The following is a 19,033-nucleotide window of genomic DNA, read 5'->3' as shown; positions in this document are numbered from 1 at the left end:
ATGAGGGAGAAGGGGGCACTGGGGCTCTGTGGAGGAGATGGGGGCATTAAGGGGGGCTGGATGCTGAAAGAGGGAGCTAATATTAGGGGCGCTGGATTTTCTTTAAGGTAGACTTAAGCAAGAGGATTATGCCTCGTACACACGCAACGATTGTTGGCCGTGAATTTTCAGCCAACGTCCGATCGACCGATTTTCGGCTTGTTAGTATGATGCTTCCGACAACCGACTGCGACTTTTCGGCCGAACAAAATCTGGTGTGCATGCTATAAAATTTTTGTTGGCCGTCAACAGAACGGCCGGTTTTCTGTCAGTCAGTACAGATTTCGGCAGACAAAAATCAGATGAGCAAGACTGGGCATGCTCAGAGAAGAAAAAACACACGGAAAGTAAACCAGCACATGACATCACTTCTGAAGTTGGTTGATGTTGGCCGAGAAAATTCGTGTGCAGTCTAGAGCACATTTCAACCAACACAACAACACTGGACAAAAGACGGCCGATCGGTTGGCCGATAATCGTTGCGTGTGTACGAGGCTTTACTGTATAGAATGGAGGTGTAGTTTTGACAAACAACTGTACTGGCAGAGTAACAGTTACCTCTTCCATGGCTTCCAGTTGCCGTGGCAGCACTTCTCACTGATAGCTGGGAGAGGGGCAAGGAAGCAGCAGTCGAGGCTCAGTACACAGGCAGCACAGCACAGTGATATCCTCTAAACACAGGATGATCCTGAACAGGAGCACAGCACAGGGAAAGAAGGGCGAAGAGGGGAGTGGCTACAGCAGTGGCTACTGTGTGCACATCGGGGCTTACCTGTCATAAGAAGCCAGCCAGAACAACAACACAGCGATGCTGAGAGATAGAGAGAGTCTGCAGTTGACATTTGCAGAGGTTTGCTGGCGGGACATCTTAGATCTGTGGGATATCGGGACTCTGTTCAATTTCGGATACAGTCCCGCAAGATCTGGGACGGTTGGGAGGTATGCATCCATATTTTTCACCTCCCTCACCACCCTCTATCCTTGTGATCAAGCTATTCTGTCAGGAACCATAAACCAGACAGAGACAGAAAGTTCAGTTAAAATTACACCTTAAATAAAATGACAAAATAACGCCAGAGTAGGTTATCAGACTAGCCAGGGTCAGAAAACCAGAAGTCAGCCTAGTCAGGAGCAAAAATCGGGAAAATAAATCATAAGGGAAGTCAGCCAGGCCAATTTATATACAGGAGCACAGGAAGGAACACACTTAGAGATCATAGACCATGCAAGGGCAAGGAGGAAATGATCTAGGCTGCCTAAATAGCAAAAAGGGGCTGGTTGTAGGCTGGATTATTGAGGCAGGTTAATGGTAACCAGGTGAGTTACTGTGGTAATGAGTGGCTGGTAATTAACCGACAGATGAGCAGCTTCTAAGCACTGAAAGAAAAGAGTTGCTTGTTAAGTAGCAGGAGCCCAACCCTGACAGTACTCCCTCCTCAATAACCCCTCTCCCTCTGGGGGGGGGGGGGGGGGTAAGGGGGAGCACCAGGATTGAGGACAAATTGTATATGGATAGCACGGATGAGACCCAAGAGTGTTCTTCTGGACCGTAAACCCTCCAGTGAACTAGATATTGTATGTGTCCATGAAACCTACTGTACGGGAGTCAATGATAGATTGTATCTCATATTCCTCATGGTTGTCAACCTGAACTGGGTGAGGGCACAGTACCGAAGTGGTATAGCGGTTACACACCAAGGTTTTTAATGAGGAAACATGGAATACATTGGAAATACGCATGTTGGAATGAAGATCTAATGTGTAGGCCACTGGGTTAACCTTACGGAAAGGCCCAATATACCGAGGCGCCAGTTTTATTGTAGAAAAACACGAAGTTAGAAGTTTCAGGAAGACAGCAACACCCTCTCCCCAACTTGGTAGGAGGGAGCAGGTAGGCGTCGGCGGTCGACATGGAGTTTGTACCTCTCCCTAGGGGATCAGACTTCATTTTGGAAGAGAATGAAAACTGCAGCAATAATGCATCTGCCCTTATATTCTTTGTACCGGGTAAGAATGAGACTATGTAATTGAAGCTTGACGGAAAAAGGACCCACTGAGCCCTTCTAGGAGATAGGCGTTTAGTCTCAGACAAAAATGTTAGATTCTTATGGTCAGTCAAAATGAGGACCGGCACAGAAGTACCCTGGAGGAGACGCCTCCATTACTTAAGAGCTAAAATGATGGCTAATAATTCTCTGTCTCCAATTCCGTAATTGCATTCTGCTGGAGACAATTTTCCAGAAAAGTAGCCACAAGGATGCATAGAGCTCTCAGAGGTAGAACGCTGAGACAGGTGCTTACACCAGTCTCAGATGCATCAATTTATAGAATGAAGGGTAACGTAGGGTGGCACTGATGGGGTGGCACTGATGGGGTGGCACTAATGGGGCGGCACTGATGGGGCGGCACTGATAGGCACTGATATGTGGCACAGATATGCAGCATTGGTGGGCACTGATAGGCAGCACTGATAGGCGGCATTGATGGGAACTGATAGGTGGCACTGATGGGCACTGATAGGTGGCACTGATGGGCACTGATAGGCGGCACTGGTGGGCACTGATGGGCGGCACTGATGGGCACTAATTGGCACTGATAGGCGGCACTGGTGGGCAATAATGGGCACTGGTGGGCGACACTGAAAGATGGAAATGATGGGCACTTGTGGGCAGCACTGATAGGGAGGGCACTGGTGGGCAGCACTAATGGGGAGGGCAATGGGGGGCTCCCTGAGCCCTGATTGCCATCCCTGGTGCCCATAGTGGGCATCCCTGGGGTCATAGGTGGGCATCCCTGGGGTCATAGTGGGCATCCCTGGTGGTTCTAGTGGCATCCCCCCCCTGAGGGTCTGCACTGGTAATCAATGATCTGATTACCAGTTCCTACCCCCCCCCCCCCCCCCAATGTCAGGGGAGCCGCCGAACGGCGCTCCTTTACTCGTGCCTGTCAGGCACGAACTAAGGAAAGCCGATCAACGGCTGTTCCTGTTTACTATGTGATAAAAACGAATTTATGCAGCGCTAGCTCCAATAAAGTGTTAAGTGCTGTGATATATATACAATATTCAATATTTTATAAAGTGCATAATAAATGATCAAGTACACAAAGTGCTAAGTGCTAAAAAAAAAAAAAAAAAAAAAAATATCTATGCAATAGCAAATATGTAGTAAAGTGCATATATACAAATAAGTGGTTAGATATAGTCCAAATGAATATTCAGTGCTTGAAAAAAAATCCTTAAAGTGATCCAATTAAGGTGCCAAGGTGCCAAATAATTCAGGTGCTTGCAAAGTGACAAGGTGCCCCTCAAGGTTCCCCACTCACCAGATTGCAGATAAATTAAGACCTTCAAGATTATTGCACATTGCCCGGGATCTTTAAGGACCAAAACTTCTCCTATGTAGCCTTCGAACTTATTGGGTCAGCTTCCGCTGGTTGCTTATCTTCTAAAACACACTTTAGAATGTCAGTGGCGCTGGAGTATTTTATGAAGCGCTTTGCCCTCAGTTCTTCAAACCATTCCCCTGTTTGCAGTTTCAGGCATCTATGATCCGATCTCTGTCTTTTAATCTTTCTGTTCTGCCTTTGTCAGGAAACTCAAATCAATCAAGTTGACAATTTCCATGACCCTCAACTGACAGCCAACACCATCTAGCAGTGCAATGAACTGATCAACCAGCTTTCAGAAACCACCTGCCTCAATTGTGGCAGCTGATCTTTATGACTTCCATTGTGATTGGACACAGCTGATCACATGGTAAAGAGCTACGTCAGTAGTCTCTTTACCGAGATCGGAGATGCTGGGTGTCAGGCTGACACCTCGCATCACCGATCGCCGCTCTGCGCGCCCCCGGGGGGCGTGCAGAGCTGTATTATCCTGCCGCCGTCATATGACGTCTGGTCAGGATAATACAACCACATTCCCTCCGTCAATCTGTTATAGGGCGGGCGGGAAGTGGTTAATTGACACCCCCTGCGTATCGCATATGGCAGTGTGAACTGCCAGATGTGCGTTTGCATTTCGGGACCAGGCTGCGAATTCGCAGCCTTCCCGCATCGCACAAGTGTGACCCGGCACTAAGAATGTGGTTGTTTCTTCTAGGTGCAGACATCATGATTGCAGCTTTACTGCTGTATCGCTACCCCCGTAGTAGCGCCTGGTTAGAATGGGTCCTCTGTTCTCTGCCTTTACCTTTTCAAGAACCTCAGCCCCTCTAACACACCAGGCTGAGTGTACAAACATCCAATACCACCGAAATCATTCAAAGTAGTACTTAGTACCCAGTAGTAGTGCTATTATATAAAAAAAAAAAAAAAAACAGGCACCAAACCAGGTAGTAAAGTCGAAGATATTATATTGTCACACATAATGATTGGTAACAAAGCAAGCATAAAATGGATTGACAATGGTCATAACATGAATTAGCATACAAAGTTATTAACAGTAGGGCTAAGCATAAGATGACATTCGGCACCCAGATCAGCATAAACAGTAGCAAGGCCCCCTGAAGTGAAGCAGTGAGCAGTATTAAAGTTTATTCTACCAAGTGCTGGAACTATACTGCTAGAGCACATGTATGGTGGTGATGCTAGTCCTAGAGCGACTGGGTATGTACTGTCCAAAAGAAAAAGTAGGATGAAAGAGGAGGTAGCAGGGTAACAAAGGGGTTTTCTGAATAATTATTATCGGAGGAATAGTTCTTTTAGATGTTCCTTTGCCGGCTATCATTGGCGCCTTTTAACCACTTTTGCCCTGGAGGATTTTGCTGCTTAATGACCAGGCCCTATTTTGCGATTCGTCACTGTGTTACTTTAACGGACAATTGCGCGGACGTGCGACGCTGTACCCAAATAAAATTGACGTCCTTTTTTTTTCCCCACAAATATAGCTTTCTTTTGGTTTTATTTGATCACCTGTGTGATTTTGATTTTTTGCGCTATAAACAAAAAAATAGCGACAATTTTTAAAAAAAAAAAAAAAACAATATTTTTCACATTCTGCTATATAACATTCCCAAAAAAAAAAAAAATTAAAAATCAAAATTTTTTAACATTTTAGGCCAATTTGTTTTCTGCTACATATTTGCGTTAAAAAAAATCGCAATAAGCGTATTTTGAATGGTTTGCACAAAAGTTATTACGTCTACTAACTACGGGAAAGATTTATGTCATTTTTATTGTGTTTTTTTTTTTACTAGTAATGGTGGCGATCTGCGACATTGCGGCAGACAGATCGGACCCCTAACTGACATTTTTGACATTTTTGGGGGTACCAGTGACATTACTACAGTAATTAGTGCTAAAATATGCACTGTTACTCTAATAATGCCATTGGCAGGGAACGGGTTAATACTATTAGTGATCAAGGGGTTAAATGTAAGCCTTAGGGAGTGATTCTAACTGTGGGGGGGGTTGGGCTTGTGAGATCATCACAGAGACATGTGATCCTAGCAGGATTACATAGTCTCTGTGATCACTTCAGGGGGAATGACAGACGGCTGTGTTTACATCAGCCGTCCATCCTTCTCTGTCAGCGGGGGAAGATTGGGAGTGGCCGGCGGCCATCGGAGCCACCTGTCACATGCACTGGCTCCCCGGCTGACAAGCGGGGGCGGGAGCGCGCCACCGGCGGCGCGCACTCGCCCCCTAGAGTCTTCTGAGCGAGCGACGTAGTACTACCCAGGAGTGGCTGCTTGCCGCATTAAATCTGCGGTGGGAAGTCGTCAAGTGGTTAAGAGCATTGGTACACTTAACCAGCTCCGCCCAGCCTATAGCAATTTGACAGCCAAGCGAGACTTTTTTCGTTCTGGGTGGACATCATATGATGTCCTCCTGGAACGAGCCTCGGGCGTGACTGATGAGTGATCAGTGTGCCGGCCCACTGCCAGTAGCATGTGTGTGACCAATTACAGAAGACCACATGACAGTTGTAAACAATGGATGGCTTCCTTTCATGCCATCCATTTTGTACAATTATGTTGTAGAGTGTTACAAAAAAAAAATCATAAAAGAATAGAAAAATAATGTAATAAAAAAGAAAGAAAAAAATTCCTTTTTTTTTATACCGTCTGGACTAGAGACAGTTTGTAAAAAAACAAGAAAAAAGTTTTTTTTCATTTCTTTACTTTCCCAAAAAATTATGACAAAAAAAATGTCTTTAAAAAACTCGCCATGCCTCATACTAAATACCTTGGACTGTCTACTTTCCAAAAAGGGGTCATTTGGGGAATATCTGCAATGTCCTGACATTTTTTGGGCCTCAAGAAATTAGATAGGCTGTCAGTACATCAAGATTGAACGATTTTCAGATATATAACATAGTTTGTGGACTCTATAACTTTACTACAGACTAAATAATATACAGTGAGATGGGTTTTTTTCACCAAAGAAATGTAACAAAATACATTTTGTCCTAAATTTATGAAGAACGAATATTTATTTGAAAAAAATTTTAATAGCAATGAAGAAAAACATTTTTCATTTGTTTAGGAAAAAATAAAAAAACAGCGGTGATTAAATACTAGAGATCGACCGATTATCGGCAAAGCCGATATATCGAGGGCCGATATGGACTTTACCCCGATATATCGGAATCTGCTTTTTATTTACTGATATTGCCGATATTTCAGGGAAAGTGCTTGTACCGGGGTGATGCCTGCAGCTAGAGGCATCACCCCGGTACCAGTGTCTATAGCCGACGGTCGGCAGTCTTGTAATGACAGCCGATGCGGCTGAGAAGCCGCTCGGCTGTTATTCCAAGGAGCGGGAGGGGACGTCCCCCCTCCCGCCCCCTTCCGCGGCTCGCCCGGGTCTCCCATCCATTTCTTTGAATTCAACGCCGCCGTGTGACATCACTTCTGGGTACTGGCAGCGCCGAATTAAAAAAACTTACAGCATTCAAAACAGCCAAACTTGGTGTTTTGAATGCTTAAGTGCAGAGGAGGGGTTTGGGGTCTTTTGGGGGATCTGACATGGCAGAGGTGCTGAAGGATGGAGATCTGTGGAGACATATATGTGCCCTACCCAGTAAAGCAGACCTGGACAGGTTTATCACCGGGGTAGAGACAGCTTTTAAAGAAGACATTGCTCTGCTTAAAACTGACACTTCCCATCTAGGGACCCGTTTGGAGACTCTGGAGCAGCAATTTGATGACACTATCCCAGTAAACTCTCAGCTTCAAGCACGTTGTGGGGAGCAAGGCAGGTGAATAGATGCCCTACTGAGCCAGCTGGATGACTTTGAGAACCGTAGTAGAAGGGGCAACATTCGTATTTATGGCCTCCCTGAGGCCACGGCACCAAAGGATATCATTCCCACCCTGGTGGATATTTTCAGGGAAATCCAGGAACTCCTAGCTACTGCCCCTATTGAGATTGACAGGGCACATAGGGCCATCCAAGGATGCAGATAACTTGTGTGATGTCATTTGTAAGCTACATAATTACACCCTCAAAGACAGCATTATGCGGAAAATGCGCAATAAGCCTTACTTTGACCTTGATGGTGCACATATTTTTTTTCTATCAAGACATATCACACCATACTCTCATGCAACGCAGGGCCCTCCGCCCACTCCTGGCTGCTATCCAGGCTGAGGGCCTCACCTACCGCTGGGGTTTTCCTTTCTACCTGCAAGCTACTGGGAATGGAAAGCAAGCTACTCTACGAACTAAGGATGACCTCCCGGATTTCCTATCCACCCTGGGCCTGGATCCTGTGGACTTCCCAGATTAGAGAAACTTACCGGATTTCACGCCCTGGAAGCCTGTTTCACGCAAACAACGCAGGCGAAGTTGCCCACGTCCTGCCGAGGATTCTCTCCCTGGCCCCTCTGTCTTGAGGCCCTAGTTGCTTCGCCGAGACTGTCTTCTGTACCCTTTTTTGATTGACCTCTGAGCATGACCATGGCCTTCTAACTCCCCCTTTTTTGCCTCTGCCGGCCTGCTGGCACGACTTGGTTCTGAAGCCTGATTGCCGCCCTGCTGTCAACATGGAACTGGACTGTCCCCCTTCCTTTCCCCTTCTTTCACCTTTCCTCCCACCCCATTTTCCTACCATTTTCCCTCTCCTACACTTTCCTCACCTTCACTTGGTCACTTCCCCCTCGTGACACATCTTTTACACCAGCCCTTCTTACCTGATATAATATCACACATGCTTCTCATTATTGGTAGCCTACACGCTACACTTTGAATACTTTGTTACTTATATATACACAATAGGTATGGAAGGTCCCCCATCGCATACACACTTACCTGCAATGGACCCCCCCCCTCTCTGGCTGCTGTCATACTGGGACCCTTCAGCTCGACGAGACGCACCGCTGCCCTACAGGAGTGTATTTTTGCTATTTGAGCTCCGTTGATTTGTGAGTATACAGTACTCCCTTTAGCTCCCATTTTTGATTGAATTCTTTTATTCTAATTCCATCCCTACTGCAGACTTTAACATATCATTATTTTCTATAGAGATACCTTGAACGCATTGGTCTCTGAGGAAGGGAGATGTTGCTCCTGAAACGCGTCAGCCCACAATGTACATTCCAATAGTATCAATTATGGTATTTTTCATCAAGAGGATACACCAAGATGTATTCCTAAAAAGTTGTGAATATATCATTCATGTCATATGCCATTCATATTTGAGCCTTTGAGCCATATCATGTGTCTTTGAGCATATATTGCCATGTTTGTTTACAAAGCAATAAAATGTTATGTTGTTTTTATTCATATACTGTGCATGTCATTATTTCCAGCCACTGAGCACAACCTCATATAAAGTCCCACGGGCCATTTTTCTTGCTTTGATATATATTTAGGGATGGAGGAGTGCTCTGGAAGAAACCAGACCATTACCCCTTTTGTCCCCTGGTTATATAGCACTTTATCCCTTGGTTGGGTTGGCGGGTGCAGGGCGGGTACCCTTTTGTTTCCCCCTTTCTTCCCCCTGTGGTTGGTACACGTTCCCTTAGTAGGCCATACCTATACAGGTAATGTCCCTTTTTGGGATGCAGGGTCTTGGCCCAGTGTGTCACTCCGGCTGGGCTGGCACACTGGGCGTGGCCTCTAGTTTCTCTCCCTTTCGGTTAAGATGTCCTTGACACTTTTTGTGGCTTGCTTTGTTTATGTGTTTTATTTATGTGCTACCTTCATCTTATTTTTTCTCTTTTCTTTCTTTCCTGCTTTCATCGTGCCTGTTCCCCTGGATGCGTGGTCTTCGATGCTGCCCGTGCCGTGCCAGCCATCTCGTGAGAACCTTGCCTGTCTACTGGACCACACATGGAGTCGCTTAAGGTAATATCATGCAATGTACGTGGCCTATGTTCCCCACACACACGTAGTAGGTTATGGTGGGAGCTGAAAAAGCTTAAGGCGCAGGTGGTCTTCTTGCAGGAGACCCACTTTGCCCTTCGGTCTCTACCAAAGCTGCCTACGCACCTCTTTAATCAGTGGTATCAGAGCCCCTCCCCAGTCAGCAAGTCACGGGGCAAAGTTATAGCAATACATAGGACCTGCCCCTTTCAGCCCACTGACCATTTAGTGGACCCTCAGGGTTTACGCCCCTAATGCTGGCCAGCTCACTTTCCTAGACATGACGCCAGATCGCTTGGTGGAATTCAGGGAGGGTGCATTGATCGTTGGGGGAGATTATAATGTCAGCTTTGATCCTTTGGTGGATACATCCCACGGTCGGTCATCCCACTCCTATGCCTTCCTCAAGCATTTTCGTAAGACTTTGCAATCCCATCTCCTGGTGGACACATGGAGGTTCCGGCACCCCACGGAGCGGGACTTCAGCTATTACTCCTCCATGCATGATGTCTTCACGTGGATAGATGTTATCTATGTTGATCATCCCACTCTGGAGTGCCTGCAGCGGTCATCCATAGAAAATATTACGATCTCAGACCATGCACCTGTCACGGTGGAGCTTGCCCTCCCAGCTGGTTCCTGCAGGTCCTGGTCATGGCGGGTGAATGAAAATCTGTTGGAGGACTTGCAGGTGGTCTCCAGAGTCTCGGAGGTCTTACGCTGCTACTTTGAGGAGAGTGGGTTGGATGCTTTGAGTGAGGGGGTGGTGTGGGAGGGCCACAAGGCTGTGGTAAGAGGGGAGTTTATTTCTCTCGGCACCAAGCTCAAGCGAGAGAGGCAGGCAGACTTCTAAAGATTCCTGTCTTCCCTTCAGAAGGCTGAACTCTGTCATAAACAGACGGGGGACCCTGATGCTTTGACGCGGTTGACCGAACTTAGAGTGCTTTTTTCTCGCCTCTTAAACCATCTCGCCCATTCCCGACTACGCTACGTATCCCATAAATTTTATGAACAGGGGAATAAATGTGGTCGGATGTTGGCCCAAGCCTTGCGTAAAAAGAGAGCCCAAATGTGCGTGCATAAACTTCGATCTCCTTCGGGTGCGCTGGATTTTAAGCCATCAGAGATTGCAGAGCAGTTCCGGGACTACTATGCTGATCGCCAGTGGCGACCCGGTGTGTTGGGGGTGCACGGGCGCTGCCCCCCTATCCATGCATCCGGCCCCCTAATCTACATGCGGTGCGCCGGATGCATGGAGTTCAATGGGGCTTTTTTTTTTTTTTCCATCACCTGATTAGAGCCAGAGGCTCTAATAGGCTTCAGGAAAGGGTGGACCCGGGGCGCAGAGCAGTGCGCCACGAGCCCACCCATTGTGTGACAATAGCGAATGAAAATTCGCTATTGTCACATGGATCCTCCTCCTGGCCAATCAGAAAGCGGGTCCGATACGCGCTTCGTGATTGGCCGAAAGGCAAACCCCATGCCATTGGCTGGGGAGGAGGCGGGACCTGGGAGGACTGAGGACTCGCCGCCACGTCGGGGAACAGAAGAGAAGCCGAGAGCCGCCGCTGGACACCGAGCGCTGACCACTGAGGCTGTGAGGCTGCCCAGAGTCACCGGAGCGGAGGACGTTCTAGAAGAGACCGAACACTGGTCTAGCGGGGGGGGGGGGGGGGGGGTTACACGCTTATGCTGGTCACTCTGCATTGAAAGGGGGCATGCTGGCATCTCTGCATTGCAATTTGACCGCTGCCAGAAATTCATCTGTAGAAATCGGTGCATTCAGGGATTCCAACGCTTCCTACAGGATTGATGATAGTCCAAAAGCCATAAGATATTCACGTATTTGTCGCTGCTTACTTTGCTGCTGGGAGAGAGTTAAAGGAGTAGAAAGTTTATATAGAGCAGAATAATGCTAATGGCAAGCCATGGCAATGGCCCTCGAAGTATAGTAAAGCTTTCTTGCACCAGAATGGATAAAAGGAAAATAACTTTTAAGAAAGAGCTCCCAAAGAGAAAGAGCCAGGAGTTGGCCTTGCTTTTTGCCATGTTTGTAATAGGCATGGTGGACATAACTGGGCTTTAGTGTTGTGTAAAAGCATAGAGGGCAATTTTTCTCTCTAACCGAAGTTTCACAGCCACCGACTGAGCTAATGATTTTTTTGCGTAAGCCTTGCCAACTGGAAATTTGCTTACGCTGGTCACTCTGCATTGAAAGGGGGCATGCTGGCATCTCTGCATTGAAAGGGGGCACTGAAAGATTGTATTAACATGCCTTATTATATTTCATATATATTTCAGCTTATGCCCATTCTATGATGAAATGTGGGCCCTTGCATTTACATAGTAACGAGCCAGACTGACACTCATTCATACGGCCCTGAACATCAGACAGCTGGAGTTTGCATTTAGATGACATGTTAAACACCTTTTCATTCATTCATTTGGACACTTGACAGGGTTAAGTCTGCGCATGGAAATTGCTGACACCACCTAAACACATTTGACAATTGCTTGCATTAACACATGACAACTGAATACAGACGGGGCGACTCTGCCACAAAACACAGATTCAGATACAAGAACACCTCATATTGACACAGATGCATAGCGAAAACAAAAGCCCTTTCATGTACTGTTCTATGAGATATGTGCTATTGTTAATTTGACTGATGAAATGTAACCAGTTTGGAGCAGTCTTTCCCGCTCAAAACGTGCCTTAAATAGGAGCGAAACTTGCAATAAAATCAGTTGTGTCTGCGCTAAGTTTGAGTGCTATGTGTCGTCACAACTCCCAGCTGGATGAGGGGAAATTCACTATCTAGGGGGGGTTAGCCATTGAAGGGCCGTATATCATCTTTTAATTGCCTCCTGACGAGATTTGAGCTAACAGGCACAATGGCATCTCTGCATTGAAAGGGGGCATGCTGGCATCTCTTCATTGAAAGGGGGCATGCTGGCATCTCTGCATTGAAAGGGGGCATGCTGGTATCTCTGCATTGAAAGGGGGCATGCTGGCATCTCTGCATTGAAAGGGGGCATGCTGGCATCTCTGCATTGAAAGGGGACATGCTGGCATCTCTGCATTGAAAGGGGGCACACTATACCTTAATTACTGAAGGCCCCTTTAACACTTTTGTGACCTCAAAGTTACGCAATTTTTACAGCCTTTTTTGCCGCAAAGCAATGCCTATTACATTTTTCTGTTTGCGCCCCCCCCCCCCCAAAAAATATTTTGAGCACCAGCCGCCACTGCTGATCGCTATAACCTTGCTGGTCCAACCACTGCCGACGCTTGGTCTGCTAAGCTGAATGCGATCCAGAACTATCTCTCTGATCATAACTTCCCCCCCTTGACTGCTGACCAACGCTCTGACCTGGAATCCCTGATTACGGTGACCAAATTGGAAAGCACGGTACTATCTTTGCCCAATGGTAGGAGCCCAGGCCCTGACAGATACACTATGGCATACTACAAACTGTTCTTCCATCTCCTGCAGAGACCCATGTGTAACTATTTTAACTCTTTGGCCACGGGTGGGGTGATCCCTTCGGAAGCACTGCTGGCACACAACACAGTGATCCCGAAGGAAAATAAGGATCCCGCAGTGACATGGAGCTATCACCCCATATCCTTACTCAACACGGACATAAAAATTTTAGCTAAGATGCTGGCGAACCGATTGAAACATCTAATGCCCCAGGTCATCCACCCTGATCAGACCGGATTTATTACCGGTAGAGAGGCTAGGGACAATTCTATCCGGGCAATGCAGTTAGTCCACTGGGCTAACACACATCCTGACTTCCCACCCTATCAACTGACGCAGAAAAAACGTTTGATTGCGTAGACTGGGACTATCTGCGGACGGTGTTGGAATCCCTAGGTTTAGGGCCCCACGTGTTGACTTGGATCATGGCACTCTACGCCGGTCCTAGTGCGAGGGTTCACGTGAACGGCTATTTGTCTACCAGGTTCCCGATCAGGAACGGCACCAGACAGGTGACGCTTATGCTGGTCACTCTGCATTGAAAGGGGGCATGCTGGCATCTCTGCATTGCAATTTGACCGCTGCCAGAAATTCATCTGTAGAAATCGGTGCATTCAGGGATTCCAACGCTTCCTACAGGATTGATGATAGTCCAGAAGCCATAAGATATTCACGTATTTGTCGCTGCTTACTTTGCTGCTGGGAGAGAGTTAAAGGAGTAGAAAGTTTATATAGAGCAGAATAATGCTAATGGCAAGCCATGGCAATGGCCCTCGAAGTATAGTAAAGCTTTCTTGCACCAGAATGGATAAAAGGAAAATAACTTTTAAGAAAGAGCTCCCAAAGAGAAAGACCCAGGAGTTGGCCTTGCTTTTTGCCATGTTTGTAATAGGCATGGTGGACATAACTGGGCTTTAGTGTTGTGTAAAAGCATAGAGGGCAATTTTTCTCTCTAACCGAAGTTTCACAGCCACCGACTGAGCTAATGATTTTTTTGCGTAAGCCTTGCCAACTGGAAATTTGTTTACGCTGGTCACTCTGCATTGAAAGGGGGCATGCTGGCATCTCTGCATTGAAAGGGGGCACTGAAAGATTGTATTAACATGCCTTATTATATTTCATATATATTTCAGCTTATGCCCATTCTATGATGAAATGTGGGCCCTTGCATTTACATAGTAACGAGCCAGACTGACACTCATTCATACGGCCCTGAACATCAGACAGCTGGGGTTTGCATTTAGATGACACCTTTTCATTCATTCATTTGGACACTTGACAGGGTTAAGTCTGCGCATGGAAATTGCTGACACCACCTAAACACATTTGACAATTGCTTGCATTAACACATGACAACTGAATACAGACGGGGCGACTCTGCCACAAAACACAGATTCAGATACAAGAACACCTCATATTGACACAGATGCATAGCGAAAACAAAAGCCCTTTCATGTACTGTTCTATGAGATATGTGCTATTGTTAATTTGACTGATGAAATGTAACCAGTTTGGAGCAGTCTTTCCCGCTCAAAACGTGCCTTAAATATGAGCGAAACTTGCAATAAAATCAGTTGTGTCTGCGCTAAGTTTGAGTGCTATGTGTCGTCACAACTCCCAGCTGGATGAGGGGAAATTCACTATCTAGGGGGGGTTAGCCATTGAAGGGCCGTATATCATCTTTTAATTGCCTCCTGACGAGATTTGAGCTAACAGGCACAATGGCATCTCTGCATTGAAAGGAGGCATGCTGGCATCTCTTCATTGAAAGGGGGCATGCTGGCATCTCTGCATTGAAAGGGGGCATGCTGGTATCTCTGCATTGAAAGGGGGCATGCTGGTATCTCTGCATTGAAAGGGGGCATGCTGGCATCTCTGCATTGAAAGGGGGCATGCTGGCATCTCTGCATTGAAAGGAGACATGCTGGCATCTCTGCATTGAAAGGGGGCACACTATACCTTAATTACTGAAGGCCCCTTTAACACTTTTGTGACCTCAAAGTTACGCAATTTTTACAGCCTTTTTTGCCGCAAAGCAATGCCTATTACATTTTTCTGTTTGCGCCCCCCCCCCCAAAAAAATTTTGAGCACCAGCCGCCACTGCTGATCGCTATAACCTTGCTGGTCCAACCACTGCCGACGCTTGGTCTGCTAAGCTGAATGCGATCCAGAACTATCTCTCTGATCATAACTTCCCCCCCCTTGACTGCTGACCAACGCTCTGACCTGGAATCCCTGATTACGGTGACCAAATTGGAAAGCACGGTACTATCTTTGCCCAATGGTAGGAGCCCAGGCCCTGACAGATACACTATGGCATACTACAAACTGTTCTTCCATCTCCTGCAGAGACCCATGTGTAACTATTTTAACTCTTTGGCCACGGGTGGGGTGATCCCTTCGGAAGCACTGCTGGCACACAACACAGTGATCCCGAAGGAAAATAAGGATCCCGCAGTGACACGGAGCTATCACCCCATATCCTTACTCAACACGGACATAAAAATTTTAGCTAAGATGCTGGCGAACCGATTGAAACATCTAATGCCCCAGGTCATCCACCCTGATCAGACCGGATTTATTACCGGTAGAGAGGCTAGGGACAATTCTATCCGGGCAATGCAGTTAGTCCACTGGGCTAACACACATCCTGACTTCCCACCCTATCAACTGACGCAGAAAAAACGTTTGATTGCGTAGACTGGGACTATCTGCGGACGGTGTTGGAATCCCTAGGTTTAGGGCCCCACGTGTTGACTTGGATCATGGCACTCTACGCCGGTCCTAGTGCGAGGGTTCACGTGAACGGCTATTTGTCTACCAGGTTCCCGATCAGGAACGGCACCAGACAGAGGTGTCTGCTCTCGCCTCTTCTCTTCGCATTAGTTCTTGAGCTTTTCTTGTGTAAAGTGCGAGAGAATGTGGATATCAGAGGCGTGACGATTGGCAAAACGGATAATAAACTCTCTGCTTATTTGGATGATGTGCTGTTCCATCTTAAGGAACCCCTGGCCTCCTTGCCGGTCCTGATGCGGTAACTGGAGAGGTTCGGCGGAATCTCGAATTTCAAAATTAACCTTACTAAGTCTGAGATCCTTCCCATCCGCCTGTCCTTGTCCCTGACTGTATCCCTCCGGGCCTCGTTCCCTTTCACTTGAGCCATCTCCTCGTGAAATATTTGGGTGTTCAGCTTGCCAACTGCTTTGATGCTTTGTACGCGGCCAACTCCCCTAGGTTGCTGAGCACCATTAAACAAGATCTTTTGCACTGGACAAAGACGGCTTTCGCTTGGCTGGGGAGAGCGAACAAAATTAAAATGAATATCCTCCCACGTGACCTGTTCTACCTGCATATGCTACCTGTTCCCCTGCCGCGGAGCTTCTTTACTCAACTCACTAGCATGATTACGGGGTTTTTCTTGAACGCAAGATGCTCGCGAATAGCCATAGCGGCTCTGAAACACCCGAAGCACTTGGGGGGCTTGGGCCTACCGGACATTCAGCGGTACTACAGGGCGATTGTCCTTCAGAGGATTTTGAACTGGCGCTTCCACACCCACTCTAAACTCTGGGCCTCGATGAAGAAATATATGGCAGGCAGGAATCTGTCTTACGCCCCGTGGCTATCTCGAGAGTAAAGGGGGTTGTCAGACTATACCTCTCCCTTCACGATTCATGCACTTAAAGTGTGGGATCGGATGAACCAGCTTCTAAATCTGGCACCCCCTGTCTCTCCACTGGATCCCCATGGGGATACCTTTGGTTCCCCCGGGGGAGCAGATGGCCTTTTTTGGCCCATGGGTGGATGATGGAAATGCCAGTTGCGGCAAGCTGATTGAGGGGGGAAGGCTGCTACCTTATGAGACTTTAAGGGACTGACATGGGGGTTCTTCGCGGTTCATGGTTCTTCTAATAGGCTGCCTTCCTCACTCAAGCCCTTTGAGTGTTTGGTTATACAGGATGCTCCCATCCCTTGCATGGTCTTGGAGCTCTATCAGTTACTGTGGGAGGCGTCGTACACCTCCAAACCCACTTATGTTCGTGTCTGGTAGAGGGACCTGGGGCTAGAATCTTCTGCTACCCAAATGACCCACTTGTACCAACTTTCCCACTTGAGTTCAGTCGACTCTAAAATGCAAGAGAGAAATTATAAATTGCTGACGCGCTGGTACCAAGTGCCTGCGGACCTGGCTCTCATATACCCCTCCACCTCTGATTCCTGCTGGAGGGGCTGGGGGGGACACGGTACCAGGGGAGGACTGGCAAGGGGGGTAGGGTGGCAATTGCCCCCCAGGCCACGCTGAAAAGTGGTAAAAACTAGTAAAAAGGTAGTAAACTCAGGGCTGGATTAATGTAGGGGCCAGACACTGTATACAGCTGTCAGTCCAAAACCAGGTGGGCACAGATGGTGAGCTGATTCCATGGTTCAATGGGCCACTTGACTGGATTTGCCCCCCAGGCCTAAGGCTGCCAGCCCTCCCCTGCACGGTACCCTTATGCACCTGTGGCGGGACTGCCCGGCTATTGCTCCCTTCTGGGAAGATGTGAGGGACCAGATTAAATCTATCTTAGACTTATACGTTCCCTTCAGTCCCCTCCATTTCTTGCTGCACATTCCCTGCATGCCGCTTAGTCGCTACCGATGAAGCATACTGCCCCACCTCCTCAATGCAGCTAGGAGATTGATTCCAATATACTGGAGGCGGTTGCAGGTACCGGGCAGACTGGACTGGATGCGTAAGGTGAATGAAATTAGGGAGGCAGAGGACTGGATTGCCAAGTGTAGGGGTGTTTGGGAACGTAATGATACAATGTGGCGACTGTGGCTAGACTATGTTGGCGACCCAGCCCTGTTGCCCTCAAGCTTAGACCAGGCCTTGCTGGAGCTAGCCGACCTATCCCTTGGTAGACTATAATGAACCAGCGGTCCGTTCTGCTCCTTACTTGGAGTAACAGAGGCACATGTCCCCTATACACATATGACGCTGGAGATGGCAATGGCGCGGTGCGGCGGCTGGAGAATCCTAGACGCTATCAGGTATGATTCTGAATCTTTCTCTTTCTTTCTTCCTTTCCCTTCTTTCTCCCTTTCCCTTCTTTTATACTTTCTTTTTCTCTTTTACATTTAATAGTTCTGATATGTGATAGCGGATTTACCCCTACGACCTTGTCGGGTGGTCCGTTGGCGGCATATTTGACACTTACACACATTGTGTGTGGCGGCTCGGAGGATGACTGCTCTTCCCCATCGGGAAAGTTGGCTGCTGCTAGGCCCCACCCCCTGTCGCTCATCTTGGGTGACGGGGGCGTGATTGGAGGGGCTCCTGGTGGAGAGTGCTGCGATGGGTGAGGTTTGCTGGAGGCATTTTTTGCCCCCTCCCCCGGTGCGGGCCCTGACCTGGAGTTCCCCAGGACAGCATTGTTTACCTGCTCTATAATTGTAGCCGCCCGCTGTTTGCCTAGGTTTTCTGCTGCTGACGGCCTGCTCTATGTCATGTCTTAGCTATGCTGTTATATTTTCCATTCAAGTTGATCCCGGAATTGGGCCTTTTCTACTGTTATGTTTTTATGTGTTTGGCTCTGTTTGGCCTTATCCCATTTCCTTTCTTTTCTTTGCTGTACTGTCAATTTTGTGTAAAATAACATAAAGATTATTTAAAAAAAAAAAGTAGTCAAAAGCGCTTGAAAAATACTCAACTCCAGCTCGCCACACATGTAAGACGATAAAGTCCTTAGTTACTGACACGATCCACCATGTACAGGGTCTCACAGCATAAGCATATGGGAATAGGCAAGAAGAGACTTCATTGCGCAGTGTTACTGATAAAAGCATTTATTTAAAAAAGAAGCCAAAATACTCACAAATATTGCATGTAAATCCTCGTAACATTAGCAATGTTTCCAACTGGTAAGACGGCCAACTACCAAGCATGGCAACATCACCTGACCAGACTCTTTCCAATGCATTTCGTCACACAAAGATGTCATTAAGGTCGTTATAAAGACTAAATTGGATATTAGTCGTAAAAAAAATTAATCAATTGATAGAGGTGTACGATTTTACAAAAAGGAGACACAAGTAACAATAAAAGACGGTTTACTGTGACAGTTTATTTTCTACTTTAATGCAACAAATACAGTATATACATAAGCATACTTCTGGCTCTTTGTTGTATCCAAACAGCTAACAA

The sequence above is a fragment of the Pelophylax lessonae genome, assembly GCF_965119305.1.
Source record: "Pelophylax lessonae genome assembly, chromosome: 4".
In the NCBI taxonomy this organism is placed as follows: domain Eukaryota; kingdom Metazoa; phylum Chordata; class Amphibia; order Anura; family Ranidae; genus Pelophylax; species Pelophylax lessonae.
The sequence above is the reverse complement of the archived record's forward strand: the minus strand, read 5'-3'. Positions refer to the sequence as shown.